Source organism: Ostrinia nubilalis, chromosome 13 (assembly GCF_963855985.1).
Source record: "Ostrinia nubilalis chromosome 13, ilOstNubi1.1, whole genome shotgun sequence".
Lineage (NCBI taxonomy): Eukaryota > Metazoa > Arthropoda > Insecta > Lepidoptera > Crambidae > Ostrinia > Ostrinia nubilalis.
In genome coordinates, this window is record NC_087100.1 from 11,617,846 (window position 1) to 11,631,444 (window position 13,599).

General features: G+C 37.2%; 1 protein-coding gene and 1 long non-coding RNA gene across 2 annotated transcripts in view; one reads left to right on the forward strand and one right to left on the reverse strand.

The window, feature by feature from the left end:
• The window catches only part of LOC135077670 (uncharacterized), a 167,368-nt gene that overhangs the window by 113,308 nt on the left and 40,461 nt on the right, over positions 1-13,599 (reverse strand). The window lies entirely within an intron of this gene.
• Positions 9,332-10,445, forward strand: LOC135077200 (uncharacterized). Its single transcript, XR_010258425.1, has 2 exons — positions 9,332-9,462; positions 9,733-10,445. It is a non-coding gene; the product is annotated as an uncharacterized LOC135077200 (long non-coding RNA).

The window sequence follows — 13,599 nt, forward strand, 5'->3', positions numbered from 1 at the left end:
GCTCGTAGAGCTGATGGCCGCTGGGGCAGGAAAGTTCTTGAGTGGCGACCACGAGCCGAAAGACGTAGCGTGGGCAGGCCTCCCACTAGGTGGACCGACGATCTGGTGAAGGTCGCGGGAGGTGCCTGTATGCGAGCGGTGCAGGATCGGTCTTCGTGGAAATCCTTGGGGGAGGCCTTTGTCCAGCAGTGGACGTCTTTTCGGCTGAAACGAACGAACGAACGATACGTATTACCACTATTTACCAGACATTACTATTTATTGCATACTCGCCGGATTACACGTATGAGCACGCGCGTAACAGCTTCGGCCTTGCATTATTATAAGATCTTGTTCCGCCCTTTTACGAACTTCCTCCGTGAGGATATCCCCGCCGAATTCTATGATGAACCTATCAAAAGTCATATTCTGCAATGTCAACCCACCACAAGGTGGACCGACGACCTGATAAAGGTAGCGGGAAGGCGCTGGATGCAGGCCGCTACCAACCGTGCGATGTGGAAGTCATTGGGGGAGGCCTATGTTCAGTAGTGGACGTCCTGTGGCTGAAATGATGATGATGATGAAGAAATGAATGAAAATGACAAATCTTCGAACGTGTATAATACCGTGCCAAAGTAATCATATAATTTTGGCACCTTAATAACTATTGCCGTTTTTGTTGTAAAGATCATGCAGCGCTACTTGCTGATATTATTGGAAAGAAAACTATGTGGGCTCTAGATCTGAAGCCGCTTTAACGAACACGAAGTGCTCATACAATGCGGCGTATTTTCTTCCAGTCTTTAGTCAGGACTTTAGTCGAATTAAAACCCCGGTTGAACGTGATATAGCCGCACTAGAATACGATGCTTTTTTGCATAATCGCAAGACTTCGTTCCGGTGTCGACCGAATGTTATCATGATGTATGTGGCCCAGGGGTTACCGTAGCCGCTAAGGTTTGAAACTTCTTGCTTAAAATATTGTAGTCTTTGGCATAGACTACGATGGTAGTCATGGAGATAGGAGTTTGTTATCTCGTGTCAGATGTAAATGGTGAAAAGAAAACTCATGATTCGTGGTATTTTTATGTAATATGTAGGTATTTTATAAAAGTGGAACCCCGAGTGATCTCCAAAACCCATTCTATTATTATATACGATTCGGCTTCGATATCTATAATACAATAGGAGTTTATTTCATGTGTCAGATGACAAGGGTGGAAACAACCTACGATTCATGTTGTTTATTTACGTGCAATATGTGGGCATATTGTAAAAGTGGAATGCCGAGTTGTATTTCTAAAACTTGTTCTATTATTTTATACTATTTGGCTGCGACTCGGCGTGACGACAATACAAAACATTTTTCGCGAATCGGTGTTCATACATTCACACAATACATTAGACGCCATGTTGTCATAAACGACATATTATAAAATCGCTGTGATTTAATATTCTTAATCATTAATTTTATGGCAAGTGTCCATCAGGAATCATTGTTCTTACACACAGAATCGTATTATTTCGCTTTCGGGTAGTAATATGTCAAAATTGTTGGTTCTTTAGGCGAACAATGTATGGAGAACGAACATTGTCCTTTGCCTACATTAAATTAGGTCCACGGACAAAGGTTCTCCTTTATACTAATGTCAAATGAATATTCGAACTGAACACACCTTTTAGACGCAGACTACAGACTTATTCGGCCGATAGTTGGGCCCGATTCTGATTCGTATGAAGAATCGGCCGATCCAATGTGCGCACTTTCATAAATGTCCATATTGATTAACAGCCCGATCCAACTATCGGCCAACTAAAAATCGGTGGTCTGCGCCTAGGCTTAAAAACAAAAAACTGCCAATCATGACGTTTCACTTTCCAGCCAAGAGGGAACTCATGGAGATGATATTACCTGTTTTCAGAGACATAAGTTATTGTATTGGCTGTGCATAATTTTGGAGATGCATTACCTACCTGTTTTTAGAGACATAAGATATTGGCTGCATAATTTATGTAAGTATAGTGTGTAATGTGTATTATTTGCTTGCAGTTAGATCGTGTAGCAGCTACATTCCGCATGCGCCTGCGGCTCGAGTTACGATTATGTCATGGCCGGGCGCCTCAGGCTCCATGTTTGGTAAAAGATCTGCAAGATATATGGCTGACTTTGAAATAAATAATCGGTCGATTATTTTACGCACATAGATGCATGTAACCTTATAAAGAGACAACGCAAGTGCACTTTACGCAGAATAAATGCATCGGAGATATTTTTTCAACAAAAGAATCGAAAATCCATCATTCATCCATTATAGGTAGGTATAGTACGAGTTGAACGATTTTGAACCATCAAATGGCAAAGATCGGAAATGGTAACCCGGCATTGATGGCAGCGCCCTCCTGCAAATGACATTTTAGTATTTTCAAACGTCACAAAAATCGGAACCAGTGATCCGGTATTGATGGTGGCGCCCCCCCTGTCAATGTCACGGGTGGGACGGTTCAGTGTAGGACATTTATAGGTCACCTTTGACCCTGGCTGTTGTCAAACCTGTTGAAAAGCCAAAGCATCAGACATCAGTCAACGTGTTTTCTAAAACACGATCATAATTATTATCTTTTCGGGAAATAGAGTGTTTTAACTTCGCTAAATTAGAATCAAATCATAATGGAAGACAGACCATAGAGATGACTACTAATTACTCGAAACTTCTGAGGCATATTTAGGTTACCTATTTATCTTTACCCACTAATAACTTAGACAAATACCTAAAAAATAAGTAAGTTTTGTACTCTACAATACTCTACATGCAAAAATCAAAGGACGTCAAAGATTTTTCATATAAACAAAAAGTCAGCATATCCGAACGACCAGTAATAAAGGGACCCAGCAATCTTGTTCTTGTAAAACGTCATGTCAACAAACGAAACTCTTCAGAACAAGTTCCGGGGCATTTACGACCAAAATACCAACCCTAAAACGCGGCCGGGGTCTCATAAGCCCACACGGTTACCCAGGGTTGCCAAGTCCAAAAACACAAAAGCCGGACTCGGTGCTTAATTTGACCGGGCATTTAACCCTAAAAGGCGCACATACCTTTCTGAATAGCTAATATACCATGTCACTGCAATTAGTATCATAGCTCAAGACTGATATGGCAGCCCAATCGCGGCATCGTCCTGATACGCGCATGATTGTGTGCCTCGATATTATTCAGTAGTTCGACTGCTCGACTTTCCACTGCGACTGGCGCGGTAGCCTCATAAAAAGCCGGACAGGCCGGACAGGTCCGTAAAAAGCCAAACATGTCCGGCTAAGACCGGACATCTGGCAACCCTACACACGGTTCCAACCCAAGCGTATAATTTCGCGCTGAACGCGGGACATTCGCGAGGAAACACCATGAATGTGTTAGCAGATGCGGTTCGCGGCAAAACAATATTATAGCGGAGGCTCTCAACATTTTGCTTTGGAATTTTTTGACGGACATTTCCTTAAATGCACGTGTTTTTTTAAACAAGGCTCTGTGTTTAAAATGATGTCGTTTTCAGCATCCTCTTTCTGTTTTGTTCATGACGATTACATGGATTTTAAAGTGTTTTTCTTACCTAATCAATATGATATTGCCTTAGCGCTTAGGTAAATGTACAATAAAGACTTGTGTGACTTGTCTTTGAGTCTATTTATTGATTTTTTTATTTTTTTGCAACCACTAAATCACATTTAATGTAATTTTTAACCCCCGACGCAAAAAGAGAGGTGTTATTTTAAGATGTATCCCGCAAATAAAAAATGTACGTCCCCATAACACCTCAAGTCCCAACCAACCCTTTTACACGTCAACGGAGTACCTACTTATTTGGGAACCGCTTATGTATATTTAAGCAGATCCATGTAAATCTGTGTTGCGAGATAAAAGCTGTTAAATAATGTTCTGTTTTCACGGCCATGTTTACATCTAGTTTGTTTACTTAAAATGTACTTATATGGACTGACTGTAAATAACAAAAAACATAACCCTCCTTCTGGCACAGGTCGGGTAAAAAAGAATAGAATGAAAAATACCAATTAACGTTGTTTGGTTTCGCAGAGCCGTTTTAATATGTTTTTTCTCTACGTTCGTTCTAAAAAGGTGTTTTCTTTTTGAAAAGAAACAAATGTATTTGCGTAAACGGTGACAAGCGAGTTGATAAGAGTTTAAAAGCTTTTTCTTGATAAACGGAGTAATAGCATTACAAAATACGCAACCAATCATTTCTATAGAGTAGTGCTATGCGTCAAAATGAGAATAAAATTTTTTAAGCAATAAGTATTTATTACAAAAATTACTAATACTCCTATTAACCCCTCGCTACTAACCTAAGTATGTTTGAGTAAATCTTTATAGAAACCACTTATAAAATTGAAATCCTTCTTCATACAAGCCTCATCCAAGTCAACGACCGATAAGACGTATCGTTGGTTGCGCTATCAGTGCATTGTCTTCGTACACTGCCGATGGCACAAGGGGCACTTGTTGCCACGAAGTGTATAATGCGGTGTAATACCGAACACAATGCGGTATGTTTTGGTTATTCTAGCTATATCTATAGCTTTAGCAAAAGACAATTTGTACAATATAGAATTTGTTCATGTTGCGGACACTCCAAATAAAGATACATTTATAAAATAACTAGCGGCCGCCCGCAACTTCGTATGCGTGGATTCCGTTGAGTTTCTTAAAATCCTTTTGTAGCGGATGCCTTCGTCATAACATCTACCTACATGCCAAATTTTAGCCTGATCCGTCCAGTGGTTTGGGCTGTGCGTTGATAGATCACTATGTCAGTCAGTCAGTCAGTCACCTTTGAGTTATATTTAGATTAGATAGATGTTAGCGTAAGTACCTATCAAATTCCTAACCAAATTATTTATTTATTTATTTATTTATTTATTTATTTAAGGACAACCAACAAAACATACACCATACATTCACAGTTTCCTTATAAATAAATTAAGCTAAGGTGTTGCCTTAATTAAAGGTTGCCACGACATGCACCGAATGTTGGATAACAATAACGTTGCCAAAGTGACAGAATGCAAAACAATAAATTATTAGCTAACCGTCGGAGTATACAATTCAGAAATTTGTTTTTTTAATTTACGTAGCGAAGATGACATATCAACGCTGGCCCCGGATGAACGTGACAGGTTGCTAAATTGTGACTGAATCCTGTTGATAGAGGAGAAATGACCCAGATTTGTCCTAAAACCATTTGCTTTAAACGGCAGATACCTGGACAACCGAGCTAGTTTGAAGGGAACATTGAATTTAATCTGTTTAACGAGATCAGGACAATCTATGTAACCATTTATTATTTTATATAGGAATAGACAATCCAATATTTTCCTGCGGTCTTCCAAGCTATTCAGTTTAAAATAATTTAGGCGTGTATTGTAGCTAGGGAGCTGTTTAGCTAATTTATGTTGATATGACAAATGCCAAAGAAATCTCTTTTGTATTGATTCAACTCTGCGTTTATGTATTTCATAAAAAGGAGTCCAAACGACACTACCATACTCTAATCCCGACCGAACCAGTGAGTTGAAAACAGTAATTTTGCTAGATGCCTTTCTGAAATCCCGACAGTTTCTAAGTATGAAACCCAGCAACCTAAAGCCTCTTGTGACTATTTTATCGATATGCACGTGAAAACGCAGTTTATTATCAATGTAGACTCCAAGGTCTCGAATGACATCAACTTCTCGTATCACTTGGTTGTCTATATTATAAGAATTAAAATATTGATTCTTATTATAAATATTGATTGTTATTAATTAGGAATAGAGACACAAGTTGATGATTTCATTGTACCTACGAGTAGTTTCTAAGCCCTGAGAATCGAATTGACCTCAAATTCAGAAAAGTTTAGACACTAATTAAATACATTATTTAACATTGGCACTAATGCTAACGTAATAAATGCCAACCGTTCTTTCCAGTTTGACCCACATACTTGGACGAATAAACCACTGGACGCGTAACAAGTGACGTTTTCGTCTTTACCCCGCTAGCACTTACCAAGGCTAAATTAGCCATGGTAAATGTTCAGTGTTGCCAGTTTGGTGATTTTGTCGCTAGATTTAGTGATTTTTAGGGGCTCCATGGTGAAATTTTGGAAAAGATATCACTAGAAAAACATCTGGTGATTTTTAATGATATTTTTAAATGACGACAATTGTACAATTGCGTATTCGATTGTCGATTCATTCGTCGAAGCTAAACAACATTCGAATAAAAATCGACAATCGAATAACAATTGCGCGCAGGACAGCCAGGACAATATATCGACCCAGCGCGCGTGCAACACTAACGCTACTAACTATCGGTGTGGGTGGTCCAGTTTTAATTATTTAAATAATCTCAGTAGCATTACAATACAAATTATGTAAAAAATGCAATAAATAAAAATGATTAAGTACACCTAACTTGAGATGACGAAGAAATACCAAACGAAGTATCGTCACCGTCGTGGCAGAATTAAATAACTGACACTTTTTGCAAAAATCACTTTTTCCACTTTTTGTATAGTAGAAAGTGTTACCTATATTTTGGTCTTACTCTCGTGGCAATATCTATGATATTTCCAAAGATATCTTCAGTTTAGTGAAACTATTGACCATAAATTACAACTCTGTTTGTTGTAAAATTTACCTGGCAAAACTGAATAAGTGACTTTATTTAATTCTGCCACAACTCACTGCAAAACATTGGTTCAAAATACTTGTACTAAGAAAGTCAATAAGTGACTTTATTTAATTCTGCCACAACTCAATCCGGAACATTGCTTCAAAATACTCGTACAAATTGTGTTTTTGATTTATTTTATTTTTGTAACATTACTTTAAATGTTACTTTTAATTTCAATGTTCATTACTCAGATGTTAAACCTTCATCATCATCATCATTTCAGCCATATAGGACGTCCACTGCCGAACACAGGCCTCCCCCAATGATTTCCAATATGACCGACTGGTAGCGGTCTGCATCCAGTGCTTTCCTGCTACCTTTATGAAGTCCACGTTGTGCTTTTCGGTACGTGCCCTCCACTCCAGAACCTTGCTGCCCCATCGTCTGTCAGTTCTGCGTACTAATGTGCCCTGTCTCTTGTACAGAAAAACTGAGCATAGCCCTCTTCAAAGCACGCTGTGCAACTTGAGTAAGAGGCCGCGTTCCCGAGCCGTCATCAGTGGTAACACATACAGATTGTAGATTTTTGTCTTTAGGCACTGAGATATTTTGGACGAAAGGATGTTGTGTAGTTTCCCGAATGCTACCCAGCCGAGTTGGATTCGACCTCTTTCTCTACCTAGCTGAAACGTTTGTCCGAGGTAGACATACTTGTCAACAATCTCAAGATTCGAGCTCCTAACCAACAAAAGCTTTCGACAAAAGCTTCGTTTTTCCATGTTGTTCACCCGAAGGCCTACCTTTTGGGAGACTAAGGTCTTCGAGCATTGTGCCGAGGTCTTCCAGTGATTTTGCCATGACCACACAATATCGTCGGCAAACCGAAGCTGAATGATGTACTCGTCGTTGATGTTTGTGCCGAATCCTTTCTATTCAAGGAGTTTGAAAGCGTCTTCCAATGCAGCGGTGAATAGTTTCGGAGATCCGGAGATATAACATCTCCCTCATGCCTCGCTGCAGAGGAATCGCCCTCGTACTCCACTCCTGTACTCGGACCAACATGGTGGCGTTTCTGTACAAGCACTTCAGCACCTCGATATGTACCGACACTTTTCAGAAACCGGCTTGTTCGGGAGGCTAGAAGTCATCGAACCTACGCGCGAGATCATTCGTGATAACTTTCGCAAACAGCTTGTAGACATGACTCAGAAGCGAGATGGGTCAGTAATTCTTCAGCAAGGTTTCATCCCCTTTCTTGAAGAAGAGTACCACCACGCTTCTGTTCCATGCCTCTGGCGTTGTTCCCTGGAGTAAGACGAAGTTAAATAGTCTCTGAAGGACCGAGGTTATCCCGTCATGACCCGGTGCCTTGTTGTTCTTTAGGTGTTTGAGAGCCATCCTAATCTCGTATAGGCTGATAATGCTGATATCCACAATATCTTCGTCGAGGTATATAGCTGTCCATAAAACTTTTCAATCTCACCCAGAACCTCGGCTTTTGTTGGCGTTACACCACCTTCCGCAGTCTTCAGCTTCGTCAGCTAGCTTCGCCCAATAGAGTTGTCTCTAGCGAATACTTTCGAGCCTTGGTTCCGCTCTATCGCCTCTTTAATACTATTTGTATTAAAGTTGCGAACATCATGTCGCAAGGACTTCCATATCTGTCTATTGAGCTGCCGATGTGCCTTAGCGTCAACGGAGATCTGCAGTGACATTGAACGTCGTTCTGCCATGACGTTGAGGGTAAGGGATCCCTATGGATCCCTAGGGAGATATCCCTATTACAGTTTTATTGTTTTTGGATTATTTTAATTTTGATATTCATTTTGATGTTGGTTCTTTCAATTTAATTTCAATGTTATAGGAATCTGATGTTGATGGTTACCATACCAATTTGTTAAACATTTATAAGTATTTAATAAGTAGGTATATTCTAGTATTATTTAACAATTTTACAGATTTTGACTAAAATCGCATTAACAAAACAAATAAAATAAAATGAATAAATCAACATTTAGGTCAATAAAAGTGTGGCAAAATTAAACAAGTGTACTTATTCAATGGAAATATTCGTTTTTGTAATACCTTGGTTGTGGCAAAACTAAATAAGTGACATGCCAAAATTAAATAACTGCAACTTAGTTGTAAAATACGGTTGTGGCAAAACTAAATAATTACACTTTTATTTTTTTTATTTAAAATAATACAAAATAACGTCATCGAAGAATATTGATTTAATAAAGGTAAATTTGCTGTATAAAATATCAAAAGACCGACAGTAAAATATTTTTACCCTTAAAAGTTATCGCCATTTTTAACGAAAAAAATCACAAAAACGTGAATATCTCGCAACTTTGGTTTTGTCAGTTATTTAATTCTGCCACGACGGTGACGGTATGTATTTAATGTTGATTTCTAATTTAACGTTTTGATTTATTGTTTTTTAAATACTTAAGTTGCTTTTTAACTTGTCACTAAGATTAAAAATTATTATTCTTACGATTAAAATTATGTTTCTTAACAAATAACTTGTGATTTTATTTAATACTTAACCCTTGATAAAATTAATTCGTTAGTGAATTTTGGAGATTTTTTTAAGTAATAATATGAAGAAATCTAGAGATTTTTTTAAATTAAGCTGGGGATTTTTTTTTCTGTGAGCTGACAACACTGTAAATGTTGTCAGGTTGTCACTTTGTCAGTATGACGCGAGCTCTCGAAGAGTAAAAATATCACGAAAAATGGGTAAATGCGCCGTACTTTATTGCAAAAATTATTCCGGTCACACAAGAAATGTTTCTTATCACGCGTAAGTACATTTTAAATCTATTATAGTAGCTATTTTTTCGTAAAATAAATAAAATTTGATATGTAAACAAAATATGATTACGTCATTTTAAAAAGTACTCATTGTACATGTAAATGCTTAAAACATGTAGCATATTTAATTTGGTTGGATTATAGGTTTCATTCATTCATTCACATCTCATTTTTTATGACGTAAAGGGCTTGAAAAATGTCGATAAGTTTATCGATATACCAAACAAACTGAAACTGAAATTATTCAAATTAATTTTAGATTTCCAGTGGATCCAAATAGAAGGAGAAAGTGGATAGAGGCAGTCAGAAGACAAAATACGTGGATTCCAACTAAAAACCACTGCATTTGTAACATTCATTTTGCGGAAGAATGCTACAATGCCAATTCTACGAAACAGAGAAAACTGCACAAAGATTCTATACCTACATTGAATTTGCCTAAATTTGTAAGTACAATCATTATCAAATTTTATTAGATATTTTATCTTAACAGTCAACTAATTCACCAACATATCAGTAGACACAAAACATTTATGGTTCAAATTGTGTAACTGGTATGGCTCAAAAGATAAGGAGACATATAAAGTGTCCTAAAGGGCTACCTTTTTTAAGAATATCAACAACATTAGATAAGAATTAAATAATCTCAGATAGTGCATCTGTACTGCAAGCGCTACAAAGCAATACATTGTCATAATGTTATCAAATTGTGTTTTATGAAATGTATAGAAATAGGCTATTGATGAAACTTTTGTCCGTGACGTGAGACAGATTATAACATTTGTTGAGACCAAAAGCTAGTTAGCAGTCGATCGTAACAGAATATTACTTGTTTATTGCTTTACGAATTTGATAATGATAACACAGCAAAAAAATATTTCACCTAGTTACCTACCTATATGAATAATTTGTAATATTATTTGTACCTATGATTTACCAATGGCACTATAATAAACACGATACAATAATTAATTATAGTCTTTCAATTAAAGAAACTTTCAATATTAAATCAATCCATAATTCATTTATCTCGTTAGGTTCATTCATTCATTCATTTACATAACTATCGATAAAAATTTACGATCTTTTCCCAGCACTAAATGTCATTATTTGACAATTGTCAAACCTCTCCCCCCGCAAAAAGTGGTTGATCGTGTTTCCTTAGAAATCTTGTAGGTTTCGTGTCCAGTGGTTTATTCGTCCAAGCCCACATATCAAGAATTACATGATTTCCTCCGAGGACGAACTTACATTACTTGTAGCGGAAGCTTATGTCATACAGACTGTAGGTTTGTTTGGTTCTAAAAAAACTCTTATTACAGCTGCTTAAGATACCTGTGCTTACCTTGATGAGCTGTAGTTTGTACAAAAGCAGCACTGCAACATATTTCATGCAACTCTCACTGTATGTTGCGCAACCAGTAAAGTAGGTATATAGGCTTAACCGTCGACCGCGAAAGTGGCGATGCAGCTTGATGACAAATATCAGCAACATTGGCTCGAAGCTCGCGTGTAAGATGACGTCACAGCTAAAGGAAAACAGACAGCCTATTGAGCCCAGTTACCAACAATCAATTAAGGGTTAATCCGTCGACCGCGAAAGTGCTGATGCAGCTTGATGACAAATATCACCAACAGAGGCTTGAAGTTCGCGTGCGAGATGACGTCACAGCTAAAGGAAAATAGACAGCTCAGATTCCAGGAAATCTATTAAGTGTGAACCCGTTGCGACTGCGAAAGTGGCAATATCACCCAGATTGGCTTGAAGCTCGCGTGCGAGATGAAACACAGCTAAATTAAAACAGACAGTTAATGGCAATGCCAGATTTTGTATGGAAGGTGGCGTCTTTTTTTTTCGCTCGGCCATCGACTAAACTTTGTTTTTTGATTACAAAATAGTGTAATAAAGCAAACTTACTATGGCATGTATACCTCTAAACTCAGTCTGAACTGAGTTACGAGCATTAGAAGTTTGATGATTATACTAGATTTGCTTTTTGCGCGCAAGTTTTGTAAGAAATTGCAACAAAATATTGCGCTATTTTTTATTGCGCTGATTCTGCTGCATACTGATGTCTGGAGCCTTTAATGAATGGTATTGTTTGTTCACACATACAATGTCACTATTTTGTTGCTATTTCTTACAAAACTTGCGCGCAAAAAGCAAATCTAGTATGAAAATAATCAAACTTCTAATGATCGTAACTCAGTTCAGACTGAGTTTAGAGGTATACATGTCATAGTAAGTTTGGTTTATTACACTATTTTGTAATCAAAAAACAAGGTTTGGTCGATGGCCGCGCGAAAAAAAAAAAGACGCCAATTTCCGGCATTGTCTTTTACCAAGAAATCAGAAATACAAGTCGAAAATGATAATGATAGATTGACGAGACCCCAACCCAAGACAGAGGCCAAACCCATACTAAATGGGAAAGGTCACAGAAAAAGAAGAAGAAGAATGAATAATCATTATTGGCTCTGTGCACGATTACAGCGCCAACTAGCGTCCACGACTTTGTGGGCTCTGTCACATTGACATTTAGGTCGTATATTTGTGAAAAAATATCAAAATGAAAAAATAACAAATATTTTCAACTAATAAATTGTTGTGATACCACGATTTGGGTGGAAAAAAGGTTTTGAAATCATTTTGGTCATTCAAATCAAATGAGGTAAGTCCAAAAAGTGTGTTTAATTTTGATTGTGTCAGGGTTTGTTTACTTCATTTATAGTTGTAGTTTTACAGTAAAACAAAAAGAAAAAGCTACTTTAACGGTTTCATTATATAACAGTAAATATATTTAAATGTTCCTGTATCGCTAGTAATAAATTAAATATCGTTTTTAGATCGAAATCAGTATTGTTTTGAAGACCGGGTTTGTGAGTGTTACAATATCAAATTCCAACCACAAACCGTATTTAAAGAAAAGTTGTTGGTATTGGCTGGACAAGTCCGAGATGTAGAAGAATTAAGAACAAAACAAGGGCAGAGTTCAATAATTTACGCTCTCAACATAAGGCAAACATCTGTGCACAACAACTACTGTGATTCATTTTTGTACTACCACGATGTATAGTCTAGTTTTTTCCAAATTGTAAACGGCTATTAAACCAACCCTATCGAAATACAGTCCACTCTTTTATTTAAGTTCCCAGTAGGACCCTTTTGATGCGATTAATTGATGATATTAAAATGTATTATGTAGAATCGCTTTGCCATTGACAGATACATCTGATGACAGAGCTTACATTATTTCTACTTTTGACCACCATGAGCGCTGCGATAGATTATGTTACCCCCACCTAGTACTTCGCACCCAGCGAATAGACGCGTTCCGCACTATCTATGATATTTTGCGCAACCTTGAAGTTACATAAATAATTAGAATGCGAAAAGTGCGTTAAAATCTGCTCCATAACTTTATTAACATTGGTTTCATACCATATTATTTAAAAAAGTTTGTCTAATTAATCGTTTTCACGGCGATCGAAATCATTACCTACTTTAATATAAACAATTATTTTACAGTTCATATTAATTAAGTTAAATGAACGTTGTTCAGGCCGGTTCATTTGTGATGTGACGCGACCCCTACGTTGACATCACGCGAAATTACATACAGCTTAGAAACTGGTGGGAATAGGTTTTCACTTAGTTCATTTTCCCGTATAGTTTTAAAACTTTCTATACTCTATTAAGATCAAGAAGACATTTATTTTTTTGCAATTATATTGAAGAAAGTGTCAAATAACTAAAGGCTTGATCATTTATTTAAACGATGAAAGAAACGATGCCTTTGCTTTTATTTTCCTTATATTTAAAAAAACCCGAAGAAAAAAAAAGAAGTATCAAAAACTATTTTAACAATTTATTTAGAACTAATTTTCTTTTTCTTACCTTTTTTCGCACTTCTAAATTCAAAAATCGAATGTAGCAACGAGCGGCCAGTGACACAGCGGGCGTTATAAATCAAAAAAGTTGCCGCCCGCGATAAAACAGCTGTCTAATTTAAATAAAGGATCTGTTCGCGCCGGTCTTTTGCACCCGCTCAGTATTTACAGGGTCGAATTAAATTATGTGGACTTCTGGCATTTGCAACTAAACGTTCTTAATCCGAGGTTGATA